Source organism: Camelus bactrianus, chromosome 2 (genome assembly GCF_048773025.1).
Source record: "Camelus bactrianus isolate YW-2024 breed Bactrian camel chromosome 2, ASM4877302v1, whole genome shotgun sequence".
NCBI lineage: Eukaryota > Metazoa > Chordata > Mammalia > Artiodactyla > Camelidae > Camelus > Camelus bactrianus.
Genome location: NC_133540.1, coordinates 48759958 through 48772079, shown reverse-complemented (window position 1 = coordinate 48772079; position 12122 = coordinate 48759958). Strand labels below are relative to the sequence as shown.

At 41.0% G+C, this 12122-nt stretch overlaps 1 long non-coding RNA gene across 1 annotated transcript; it reads left to right on the top strand.

Moving 5' to 3' along the window:
* Positions 1-365: 365 nt before the first annotated feature.
* Positions 366-9680, top strand: LOC123616179 (uncharacterized). The gene is made up of 3 exons (XR_006724057.2): positions 366-442; positions 800-907; positions 2778-9680. It is a non-coding gene; the product is annotated as an uncharacterized LOC123616179 (long non-coding RNA).
* Positions 9681-12122: the final 2442 nt, after the last annotated feature.

The window sequence follows — 12122 nt, the reverse complement described above, 5'->3', positions numbered from 1 at the left end:
TAGATGAGGTGTTGGGGCAAGGAATGGCGGTCTGATTCGGAAAGCCGGCAGGAGAGGGTGGGCTAGTGTCCCAAAGAACCATTTTACCTGGTTAGAATTCAGGCTTCTTTTATACTAAAAGGTAGAGGAGGGCTGTGGCTGGTTGTTGCAAATTTCTTGGTACAGTAATCTTTTGTTCTCATAGCTGCCCTATAGGTCTGGTCACAGTGCTCCTATAAACCTCCAACAAGACAATTGTTATCTCTCCTGTTCTGCAATTTTTTATCTGTATATGAACTGAAAAGTGTTACACCTTTAAGGTCAGAGCCTTGAAAACGGGCTACCCTGCATATTGCAGGCTGTAGGCAACATTGTTTCACAAAGCTGCAGAGGCAGCATGACTAAGCACAGGCCACAGAGCACGACCCTTGGCGCTAAAGGAAGAGACCCAACATGAAGTCAGGTTTGTTTTCTGTTACACTAAGTCTGAAATAGCAGCCAGATATGTACCCAGTAGAAGGATTTCTTATATTTTAAAGTGACCTTTAAGTACTCTTTAGCTTTATTTTAAAATTATTGTTAGTAACTCAGTTTGCTTAAAGAATTGAATTAACCTTTTATTTCTGTAAAGAAAAAACCTACCTTTACTTCCCCTTTTAAGTACTGTTTTAACAGCACGCGTTTACTTCAGACCTTAGGGAAGTACAAAATAAACAGCAAGCTGATAGTATTATCTAGTCAAAGTAAAACACGGCACAGGGAAATGGGGAGAGAGGGCGGGCAGTCACCAAATACCAAATGGAATTTGTTTTTACTTCAGCATTTAGGGAGCATCGGTGAGAACTACTTCTTCTAAGCTAAAAATGTCTAGCACCTGAAAAAAAAAATCAAGACGGGTTCTCTCTGGATACAAGAGGACAGGATTTAAGTGAGTACACACTTAAGGTTAAGTGAGTAAATACTTAGGGCGGAAAAAATGTAACCACCACTGTGGTACTTTGGAACTTTTTTGTTTGTTTGTTTTTAAACTCAGCAGCAGAGCAGGGAACTTTTCGGTTCCTCGGCCAGTCGGCAGGCGAACCTGCGTTTAAGGCGAGGGACACCCTGCTGGGTCCGGGAGGGAGACGACGATGCGGACCAGGTGATGACGATCTGCAGAAATTAAGGCGCTGACAGGGCTCGCGAGGCCGGGGCGCTCGGGCGGCCGGGCGGCTCCCCGCGCCCGCAGAGGCCCCCGAGCGGTGGGGACGGCGGGCGCGTCAATGGGCCCATTCAGGCCGGCGCGGCGCGGGGGTTGAGAAGTTAAGGGGCGGGAGGTGGCGCGCCGAGGCCGCGGCCGCGCCATTTGCATTTCAATGAAACCCGTCTGTTGACTCAGTGCCCGGCGCTTCCGCAGCTCCCACCAGAATCTGCCTTTGTTGGTTTTAGCTCCGGTCAAGTCCACTTCTTGCAACGGGGGAGCCGCGCGCATTGAGTTTGTGTAGTCAGGCAGAACACTCGACAGGAAGGAAGGAGGAAGGGGTGCTCCGCGCGGCCATTGTCTGGGCAACCGGGCTTAAGCAGCCGAGTGACTATTTAATCTATAAGGTGCACTTGAATCCCTTGCAAATCCTCTCAGTGTGGAGCAGGGGGCACCCAGACGGGGACAGATGGTGCAGAACCCCTTTGTTTAAAAATATGGAAATGCGCTTTTTCATTTACTTAAGGTAGTCTCGCTCTTTTAACTGTTGCTATTTCCGCGTGTTTCATTGTCCAGGAGGGACCGGAGATGCTAATGGGTCTGGTCGGCCTTGCCAAAGCGCCCCGGCTCGCTCGCTCTCTTTTTTAATGTAATAGCTGGAAGTGAGTCTGTTAAGTTTTGGTAAGCCATCGTTACACTAAGGAGCCCTCCTACCTTTGTGGAGTCTTCTGAGCTTAGGCAGAGAGCAGCAGAGGGAAATTTGTTTAAAAGTCTTGCAAGATCTCTTTTTCAGAGGCCCCCTTCTCTCTTTTCTTTTTTCACATTGAACATCAAATTCAGAGGTGTCAGGTTGCTTCGAGCGTAACTAGGGGGAAAGGGAGAATGTCCTGTTCTCAGTGTCCTCTGCTACTTTGCACTGACCCCTTGGGCCATGACGCACAGTGAAGGGTGACCCACTTGGGTTCCCATAGCCGGAAGGATGCTGTGGCTCGGGCCACACATGTGTTTCTGCTTCCACAGCTGTAATTTAGAGTATGTTCAACATCAGGCTGTGGCAATGTACGCATATGCAGTATCTTAGAAAAGTGGAAGATTCTGCCCACAGAGCCCTTGGGTACGCTGACAGGTCACAAGATGGATTTTCTGATTATCCTGCCAACACCGAGGACTCCATTTTCAGCGAGCCTCGGGGCGCACGCAGCAACACACCCCAAGCCAGTCTGAAAGGAGGTCGACCAACTGTCCACACACGACCTATTTTTCCTGCCCCAGCTTTTGTTTGAAACATGGCAGTCATGATCCTGCTAGACTCTTCTAGCCATGGCAATACAAATCAATTAAAGAAAAAAATGTGAATGGATAACAGGTCAAAATCAGAAAATTTTCCATTTCAGCACAGATTACCCAGGAAGAAGATTAGTGTCTTGTGGTTTTGGAGGTAGGCTGAAGCTGACACATTGGAAAATAGGTAGTTGGAATATCTTAATCTTGAGATGTTTAAATCTTGGGCATGTTAATACATTTATATGAAGAGACAGATGTCTGTTTGGTCTCTAATTCTAGCACAAACATTTGACTATGTGAAATGCTCACAATCCATTTCTATTTTTCTTAAAAGGTCCTGTGTCTTACTTGCCACGTGGCCCTCAAGTTGTTCTGACACGCTTTCTCTAAGAACACAGACAATGCAGATACAACACCTGGATCTGTGAGTTAATTACTACCTCGGCCGCCACCAAGAGACTTTCTAAGTGGCCAAGCACAAGGATCTTCTGTTTCTTATCCAAGTGCCTTATTTCATCAAAGCCCCAAGTCCATGAATTGACCCTTAACTATGAATTCCTGCTTCATTTCTATTTCACTTGGCCATTTTAGAGCACGAAAGAGCCAGAATTAGGTGTCAGCCAGCAGGTGTGGCTTATAATTCATATTTTTTGAAGAAAAATCTGTCTAAGCTGGTTTTAAGTTATCTTGTTAGACATTAAAACTGTGGGGGTGGGAGGGTCAGTGTTTTTACATGCTTAAGCGTTGTTCATTAAACAGATTTGTTGAGAAGTTCAAAAGGTAAAAGAGAGCTTTGTTTGGAGTTTTAAAATTTTACAGGTTTCCCTTCCAAATGGTGAAAAGTGGCATACAATATTATTATTATTATTTTTATTCCACAGGCAGGTGTGAGCTTGAGCATATTAAGTTTCTTGGCTTTCTTTTGATTTTATATAATGAGCCTTTGTTGGACTTGATTACAGTGATGGTCTCCCTCTCTGATTCTGATTAAACCATGAAACCCCACAAACTCACCGATACTTGTCATTTCAGTTTGGTTGGTAAGTGAATTTTGGTGATGAAACTGTGAAGCCACAAATTCCCTGGAGCATTGGAATGCAGTTAAAAGGAAACTACCCCAACTAGCAAAGAGTTTGGTTTAATTTGAACCTGCGGCTTCAAGCTCACTCACAGTTAATAAATGATACCCATTCATCTAGCCCAGGGGAATGAGATTGGCGGCACCCACATTCGACTGGGTGAAGAATTCTCAGGATGCTCCTAAAACCAAGCTGGGTTGTACAGGATCAACCTGGGCCTCTGCTGAGGATCAGAGAATGAGTATTCCCGTAGGTAAGGGCCACTTTAGCAACTGACCCTGTTTATGGTAGAGGTGGTGGCCAGCTGGGACATGAACTCACAGGTTTTAGTTACGAAATCAGTTTTTAAAAGACTATCATAACTGGGTTGAAGGTGTTCAAACTGAACTATTATTTTTAGTTTCTGCATTGCTTGGGTTTGTCCAGAATGAAAGTACTTCTGGTGACCTTCCATACCAGAAAGAGGACTGTTTAGAGGTGTGAACCATTCAGGTGTGGACTCAGGTTAGGAAAGTTCTCCAAGTCATAAGCTGTTTTTCCTAAAGGCAGGACACGTTCCCAGGTGCCAGCGGTGTAAGATTTGTGTTCTGTCTTACCCCGTCTCTGCAGTGGTTGACAGTATTGATTGCTTCTTCTTTGAAAAACTCCTCCCTTGGCTTTGGTGACAGATCTCTCTCCTGGCTTTGCTCTTACCTCTCTGGCCTCTCCTTCTCACTCTTCCTTGTAGGCTTTTTGCCCCTTTGCTCATCCGTTAACTGTGTTCTCTTGGGGGTTCTGTCTTTGGTTCTCATCTCTTCTGTACATTGTCCTTGGTGAGATTTCTGGGAGACCTTTTTCGTCAACACACTGTGTCTTCCTGCCTCAGGGCCTTTGCTCATATGGTTTTCTCTGCTTACAGTGTTCTTTCCCCAGAGATGGGGATACCTGACTTATTTCTTTATTTAGTTCTCTACTCAAATTGTCAACTTTCAAATGAAGCTTCCCTGGTTATCCATAGAAAATAGCAGGTACCCAGTCAGGGTCGGGACTAGGGTAAGGCAAGTGAGGCGCCCAGGGCACACAGTTTAAGGAGGCAAGTTCAGATCAGCATCTGAGACCGTGTGCCTCCTTATAGTTGGTACTCTGGGCATCTTTCTTACCTCATCTGTCCTGACCCTGTACCTGTACTCAGTCACTCTCTAGTCTCTTAATTTAGTTTATCTTACTTTACAGATGTTATATAACTAACATATATTTAGTTGATAATTGTAGGTCTCTCTACCCTTGTCTCACCCACGCCATTAGAATGTGGGCCATGTTGGAGCAGGGCCTTTGTCTGCTTGGGTTTTTGCTGTCCCCCCAGAGCCTAGAACAGAGTCCAGAATGTAGTAGGTATTCATCATAGATTTATATTTAAATGAATATAATATGTAAATGACTATCGCTCATATTATTGATGACTCTCAAATGCACAGAAACAAGAATTGTAAATGGACCTCCCCTCTTGGATGTCCCGCAGCTATTCAAACTCAGTGTGTCCAAAACTGCATTTATCACCTTTCACTCCCAAACCCACCTCCCACCTAAATTTTCTTTTTCTGACGAATAGTGCCTCTGTTTTAGCTCAACCTAAAATGCTAGAGATGTGGTAACTTGAGCCTATCAAGTTTCCTCCCTAAATAACTCCTGGCTTCCTCATCTCCTTCTCTGCTGCCCTGCTGTGATGTAGGCTCCCCTCCCTTCCTCCTGGAAAAACTGCCGGTGCCCTTCCAACTGATCTCATGGCAAATACCTTGTTCTTCTCTGCGGAAACCCTCTGGCACACTGCTGGGAAGTGAGCTCTCTACACCACATATCGGATCACGCTGCTTCCTTATCTTAAAATCCTTCCCTGTACCCCCATAGGTTTCAAGATACAGTTCTGATTTCATAGACTGGAAGCTCCCTTTGCGGTCTGTCTGCTGACTCTCGCCCCAGAGTCTCCTGCTGCGCCCCCTCCTCTCCTCCTGCTCCTGCCACTATTCCTCGCCCGCTCAGTGCACACCCTTGGTGCTCCAGTCACAGAGGACTTGGAATTTGGGAATAATCTAGCCTCCTCAATGCTGCTCTACCATTGCCTAGCTAAGCTCTACCTATCCATCAGCGGAATGGGCAATTTGAACTCCCCTCTGCCTGTCAAGTTGTTTTGTAATTTTCTGTTTACTTACCCTTCTCCCCATCAGACTGAGAGCACCTTAAAGACAGGGACTGGGTCTTTCATTTCTGCACATTCAGCATAGAGTTGGCCCTTGGTGTCATTTATTTTTTTTTGTTTCGTTTTTTTATTTTATTTTTTTTGGGGGGGTGATTAGGTTTATTTATTTACTCATTTATTTTAATGGAGGCACTGGGCATTGAACCCAGGACCTTGTTCATCCTATGCCTGTGCTCTACCGCAGAGCTATACCTTCCCCCCTTTCCATGTCATTTGTTAAATGAATGTATAAATTCATCGAAAGATTATCTTGTCATGTGGGATGAGGTTTGGATCTAAATGACTTTTTCCTTACTTGGTATCTATTTATTCCAACATTAAAAAAAAAATCCTTCCTTACTCCCTTGTGTGAGGAGCTTACTCTGTCACATAGTACATTCTTTCAAGTAGTTGGATGTGGTTTCGGTTTTCCGTTGCGTGCTCTGGATTTACGTATCCGTTCCAGCATCAGTAACACACCAGTTTAGACTTCCTCAGACACTTTTTTTTTTCACCAGAATATTGTCGGGGTTTTGTCTATGTTTAGTTTTCTAAATACATTTTGGTATCTAATGTCTTACTGATTTTTAATGCAAAAATCCAGTTAGAGTTATAATTGGAGTAGTTATCTGAAAATTAATTTTGAGGAAACAGAACTCTTCCTCATTTTATTCCCATTATGAAGTTGGTTAGTTGCTAGTTTAAGAGTAATCAGATAACATAAAAACCGCATCAAAAACTGGCCTCAAGTGATAGCCACATTTTAAAGTTAATCATTCTACTTCCTCATGACAGTCCTCATAGACTCAGGTTTCTCATGTCATTATATGCGCCTCTCTTCCCATGAATAGATGACCCGTCCAGCAAGCCAACATACTTGTCTTTGAAACCTCTTTGAGGGAGATAGGCCATGTCTTCCATGTACTGTTTGAATGTCAGATGGAATAATATGGGTGGAAAGTTCTTTCCCTTGTCCAATCCTAGTACTTGAAAACAAATTCAGCCTGTTTTCTTGGTGGAGATGTAAAACAGCTGGCCACCATCCTGTTTCCACAAACTCCTTATACCCTCATCTGGCAAGAGGGAAATACATCTTTAGCTCAGTTGGTCTGAAAATTTATTTTGTGGGACCTTCTAAACATCCATAAATTTTACACAAACCATTCGAGCGTTTTACGTGCTTAATCTTGTATTGTTTATCTAGCGCAAGATGCTGCGCCTGCCCGAAACCCCGTTATAAAGGGAGGGCCGTAACCTTGGAGGAGTCCGGGCTTAGTGTTCACCGTACGGTCAGCCTTTCTCGTCCCCTCGTTTGTATTACGGGATTAAAATGAAAATCATAGACATTTTGGTTTTTGCCTTGCTTATTTTAAGTCTCTGGTGTCTTTTTTTTTTTTTTCTTTCTTTCTTTTTTTCTTTCTGGGAATAGATGCTAAACTTTCTAATTTAAGCGAAGGGGTTTATGAGCCCCTGGGGCAAAGATTTCATTCCATAGCCCTGAAGTTGGAAGCGGGGAGATGATTTGGTTCATTGATTTCTCTTCTGAGTCTTTTTCTTCCCAGTTCTCTAGCTCCTGATCCCTATCTGCCAGGGGAGTAGTTAATAATTTTTACTCATATCCTCTGGCCTTCAATTAATAAGTACTCAGGTGATCTGATGTAAGGTGTGCTTTAAGTTTGTTCAAGCCACTTACATGAACCCCCAGCTACAGTGTATTTCAGGCGAAGTTAACTACAAGCCTACAAGGATGATGAAAGTTGGTTGACATTATCATGAAGTCATTTAATTTTTAAACAGGTTAATTTTACAAAAATAGATGTAGTTTTTAAAAAGTAACCATAGCCACGGAAGTCCAATCACTCCCACTTCAACTTCCATGCAGTATAATTTTTAAACTGCCTGAGACAGCTGTTTTAAACCGCCGTCAATCAACAAAAACAAAAAACAAACAAACAAAAAAGCCATCCCAACTCCCCCAAGTTGGATCACTGTTTACCTGCTTTTCCTCCATTTCTCTTATAGGAGAAACAGGAACAGAGCAGGTCCGTTTTTAAACAGAAAACCGCTTTGTAAAGCAGCGAGTACATTCAGGGTGCACGCCCTGGGCTGCATCTGTCTGGTCCAGCACACGTGCAGCGTTTGTAGGAGACAGAACATAACATGTTCTTCTGCAGTAATGACTTGGAGCACTGTATACTTATTTCAGGGATGCTGCTATTACTGAAGATTTTTTTTTTTTTTTGTACTTCCTTTAGGAAATGCTTTTAAACTTTCAAACCCAAAGTATTTCCTAAATCTGTCCATTTCTTGTCATCCCTACAGCCCATGTCCTAATTTAGATGCTTACCATTTCTTAATCTTGACTATGGAAAAATCCTCTTACTAGTTTTATGCCCAGTTTTTTATACTCCTACAATTAATCCTTTGTACTGTTGCTAAAATTATCTTTTTTCTCTGACCACATCCCTTAGCATGACATTCAAGGCTCTCCCCAGTCTGGTCTTGTTCTACTTTTCTAGCCTTTTTTCCTCTCTTTCCCCTCCACACATTCTATTTCCAGGCAGTTAGTAAAGTTAGACTGACCCTGTACCCCATTTGCCGAGAGTGGTCTAGGTTTAAGCCTGCTGTCCTGGGGTCCTGTCTAGTTTAGCATGTTTAGCACCTTCAAAGGTGTCCTGGTTTGGATGATAAATTATATGGTCACTCCATCATATTTTTAAACAGTTTTATTGAGACATAATTATGTACCATTATATTTACCTGCTTAAAGTGTACAATTCAGTGGTTTTAACATATATACAGAGTTGTGAAACCATAATCTTGATGCAATTTTAGAACATTTTCATCACCCCCAAAACTTTGTACTGGTTAGTAGTGCCTTATCTTACCCCCATTCTCCATTCCCACCTCCCAGCCTTAGGCAACCATGAATTTACTTTAAAAGAAATTTTTTTTAATGTTTATTTTTATTTATTTATATTTCTATGCTTTTTCTCTCTACAGATTTGCCTATTCTGAATATTTAAAATAAATGGTATTATACAATACGTATGTGTGTGACTTCCTTTGCTTAGCATGTTTTTGATACAGTATGTATCATGTGTCAGTATTTCATTCCTTTCTCTGACGGAATAATGTTCCATCATCTGGCTATACCACATTTTATTTATCCATTTATCAGTTGAAGGACACTGGGATTGTTTCCACTTTTTTTGCTACTGTGAATATAATGCTGCTAGAACATTAGTGTACAAGTCTTTGTGTGGATATATGTTTTAATTTCTCTTGAGTATATAGCTAGGATTGGAGTTGCTTGGCCATATGCTAACTCTATGTGTAACATTTTGAAGAATTGTCAAAACTGTTTTCCAAAACAGCTGCTCCAATTTACTGTCCCACCGGTAAGGTATGAGGGTTCCAATTTCTCCACATCTTCATCAACACTTGTTACGGTCTGTCTTTTTGATTATAGCCATCTTGTATGTGAAGTAATATCTCATTGTGGTTTTGATTTGCATTTTACTAATAAGTAATGATGTTGAGCATCTTTTCACATGCTTATTAGACATTCACTAATTTTCTTTAGAGAAATGTCTATTCAAATCCTTCACCTATTTTAAAATGAGGTCATTTGTCTTTCAATTATTGAATTGTAAGAGTTCTTTATATAGTCTGAGTCCCTTATCAGACATGATTTGCAAATATTTTCTTTCACTCTGTGGGTTGCCTTTTCACTTTCTTGATGCTGTCCTTTGAAGTACAAATGTTTTTCATTTTGGTTTAGTCTGACTTACCAGTCTTCTTTTTGATGACTTATGCTTTTGGTATCACATCTGAGAAATCATTGCCAAGCCCAAGGTCACAAAGATTTACTGCTGAATTTTCTTCTAAGAGTTTTATAATTTTAGATCTTTCATTTAAGTCCATGATCCACTTTGAGTTAGTTTTTGTGTATGGTGTGAAGCTAGGGGTCCAAATTTGTATTTTGCTTGTAGATATCAAGTTGTCTCAGACCATTTGTGGAAAAGACCCTACTTCCATTAAATTGTCTTCACTTGCTACCTCTATGCATTTTCAGTTTAATAATTTATATTGTTGCCTTGACCTAGAATTTTTTTTTACCATCCTTCTCTTCCTGTTAACATCTAATTAATTCCTTCAAGATTATATTCAGATCTACCATCTCAATGAACATTCCCTATCGACCCAAGCTGAATTACTCCTCTCTTCTTTCTGTTGCCATAAACAGCATTTATTTTGTCTTGAATATGGCATGTATTTTATTGTGTTTAAATTAGCTGTATGTACTTCTGTCTTTCTTACTGGACTGTGTATTCCTTATGGGAGGGCTTTCTCATGTGTGTGCTAAGTACAATGTGTAGGAGGTAGTCAGTAAATAATTGCTGGTTAAATAAACAAATGAACAAATAAATGAATGAATGTCTTAAATGATAATACATTTCTAGCCTATGGTAGTGGATTTTGTGTCTAAGAACAACGAAGAGTTCAGTGAATGAGAGTGGTCTGGTTGCATAATACTATTTTAAGCCAAAGGCAAACTCTGAAGTCCATTCCAAAGGAGGGGACCCACAATATTTGACCAACAGTAGCATTTATTTAAAAATTTTTTTTTATTGAGGTAAAACTCCTTTACAACATTATGTAAGTTTCCTGTGTACATTACACATCTATCTCTAAATACCCTACAGCACACCGACCACTGAAAATTTAGTTTCCATCCACGTCCATTCAGTTGATCCCCTGTACCCATTTCTCCCTTCCCTGTGCTCCTTCCCCTCTGGTAACTGCTACTCTGTTTTCTGTATCTACGTGTTTGTTTTTGTTTGGTTTGTTCATTTACTTTGTTTGTTTTTTATATTCTATATAGGGGTGAAATCATACAATATTTGTCTTATTTCACATAGCATAACGCCCTCAAAGTCTACCCAAGTTGTCTCAAATGGCGAGATTTCATCTTTTTTTTTCATGGCTGAGTAGTATTACATTATATATATGTGTGTATTAATGTATATTATATATGTGTATATAGATATATATAATACTATATATGTATATGTACGACACATTTTCTATATCCATTCATTCATTGATAGGCACTTAGGGTATTTCCCTCCCTTGGCAACTATAAATAATGCCACAGTGTATGTAGGGGTGTATGTATCTTTTCAGATGAGTGTTTTTGTATTCTTTGCATAAAAAATACCCAGAAGTGGCATAGCTGGATGATAGAGTAGTTCTAGTCTTAATTTTTTTTCAAGTTAATTAATTATTTTTAATTTAATTTAATTTTTTACATTTTTTATTGAGTTATAGTCATTTTACAGTGTTGTGTAAAATTCCAGTGTGGAGCACAATTTTTCAGTTATACATGAACATACATATATTTATTGTCACATTTTTTTTCACTGTGAGCTACCGCAAGATCTTGTATATATTTCCCTGTGCTATACAGTATAATCTTGTTTAGTCTAAATTTTTTGAGGAATCTCCATACTATTTTCCATAGTGGCTGCACCCAGTGATAACGTTTTTGGAATAATTCCTCCAGGTCCCCCTACTAAGGAGGACAGCATTTGAACAGATGAATAAGGGCTAGTATGGCTGTTTAAAAGTCTCATTATTTAGTTTTTACCTTCCCTCCCAAAGGTATCTGTCTTTGACCAGGGTAATAAGAGGTGTCACCCTAGGGTAGGAGTTATGACTGAGGGGTATCGCAAAGCTCTGCTTAACCCATACCTCCCCCGTTTCCTCCCTTACCTGTCCTGGTGCTTCCTTCCCTACTCTTTGGCTTATGAGTCCAGCCCAGGTTTAATGACAGGATTCCTCATGGGACACCAGAAGCTGAGGCATCATCCCTACAAGGTCACATTTAGAAAACTAAGCCACCACTGGGAGGCTGATCAGACTTAGTTGTCATTATTTAGGTTACTTTGGAGGACAGGAGGTGACAGAAATCTGAGGTGGTTTGTGCTAATAGACTTTGTGCCCAAATGGCTATTATTAAAAAATACACTGCTCTTTTGCAGGCGTCTAGGATCTCCTGGTCCACAGCTATAAAGGCAGACCTAAAGAGCTAATGGTCAGGAAAATCAGGTCCGCTTTAAGCCTGTGCTTAACTAGGACTTGTAGTGTTAAGGCAACTAGTGCTGAGACCGTAGAATTCTATTGTAACCTATTGTCTGGAGATAAGAAAACACCGTGTTACTGGTTCCAGCGTCACAATGAGAGAGCTCACTTTACACCATCACGTACTCAGGGGATGTGATTTAATCTGCGATATTATTGAATCTCTGGAAAAGTCAGTTGTGGATCTCCTGTGGATTTTTACCGTGTGTATTCCAAATAAAAGCAACAAAAATGAGTACGA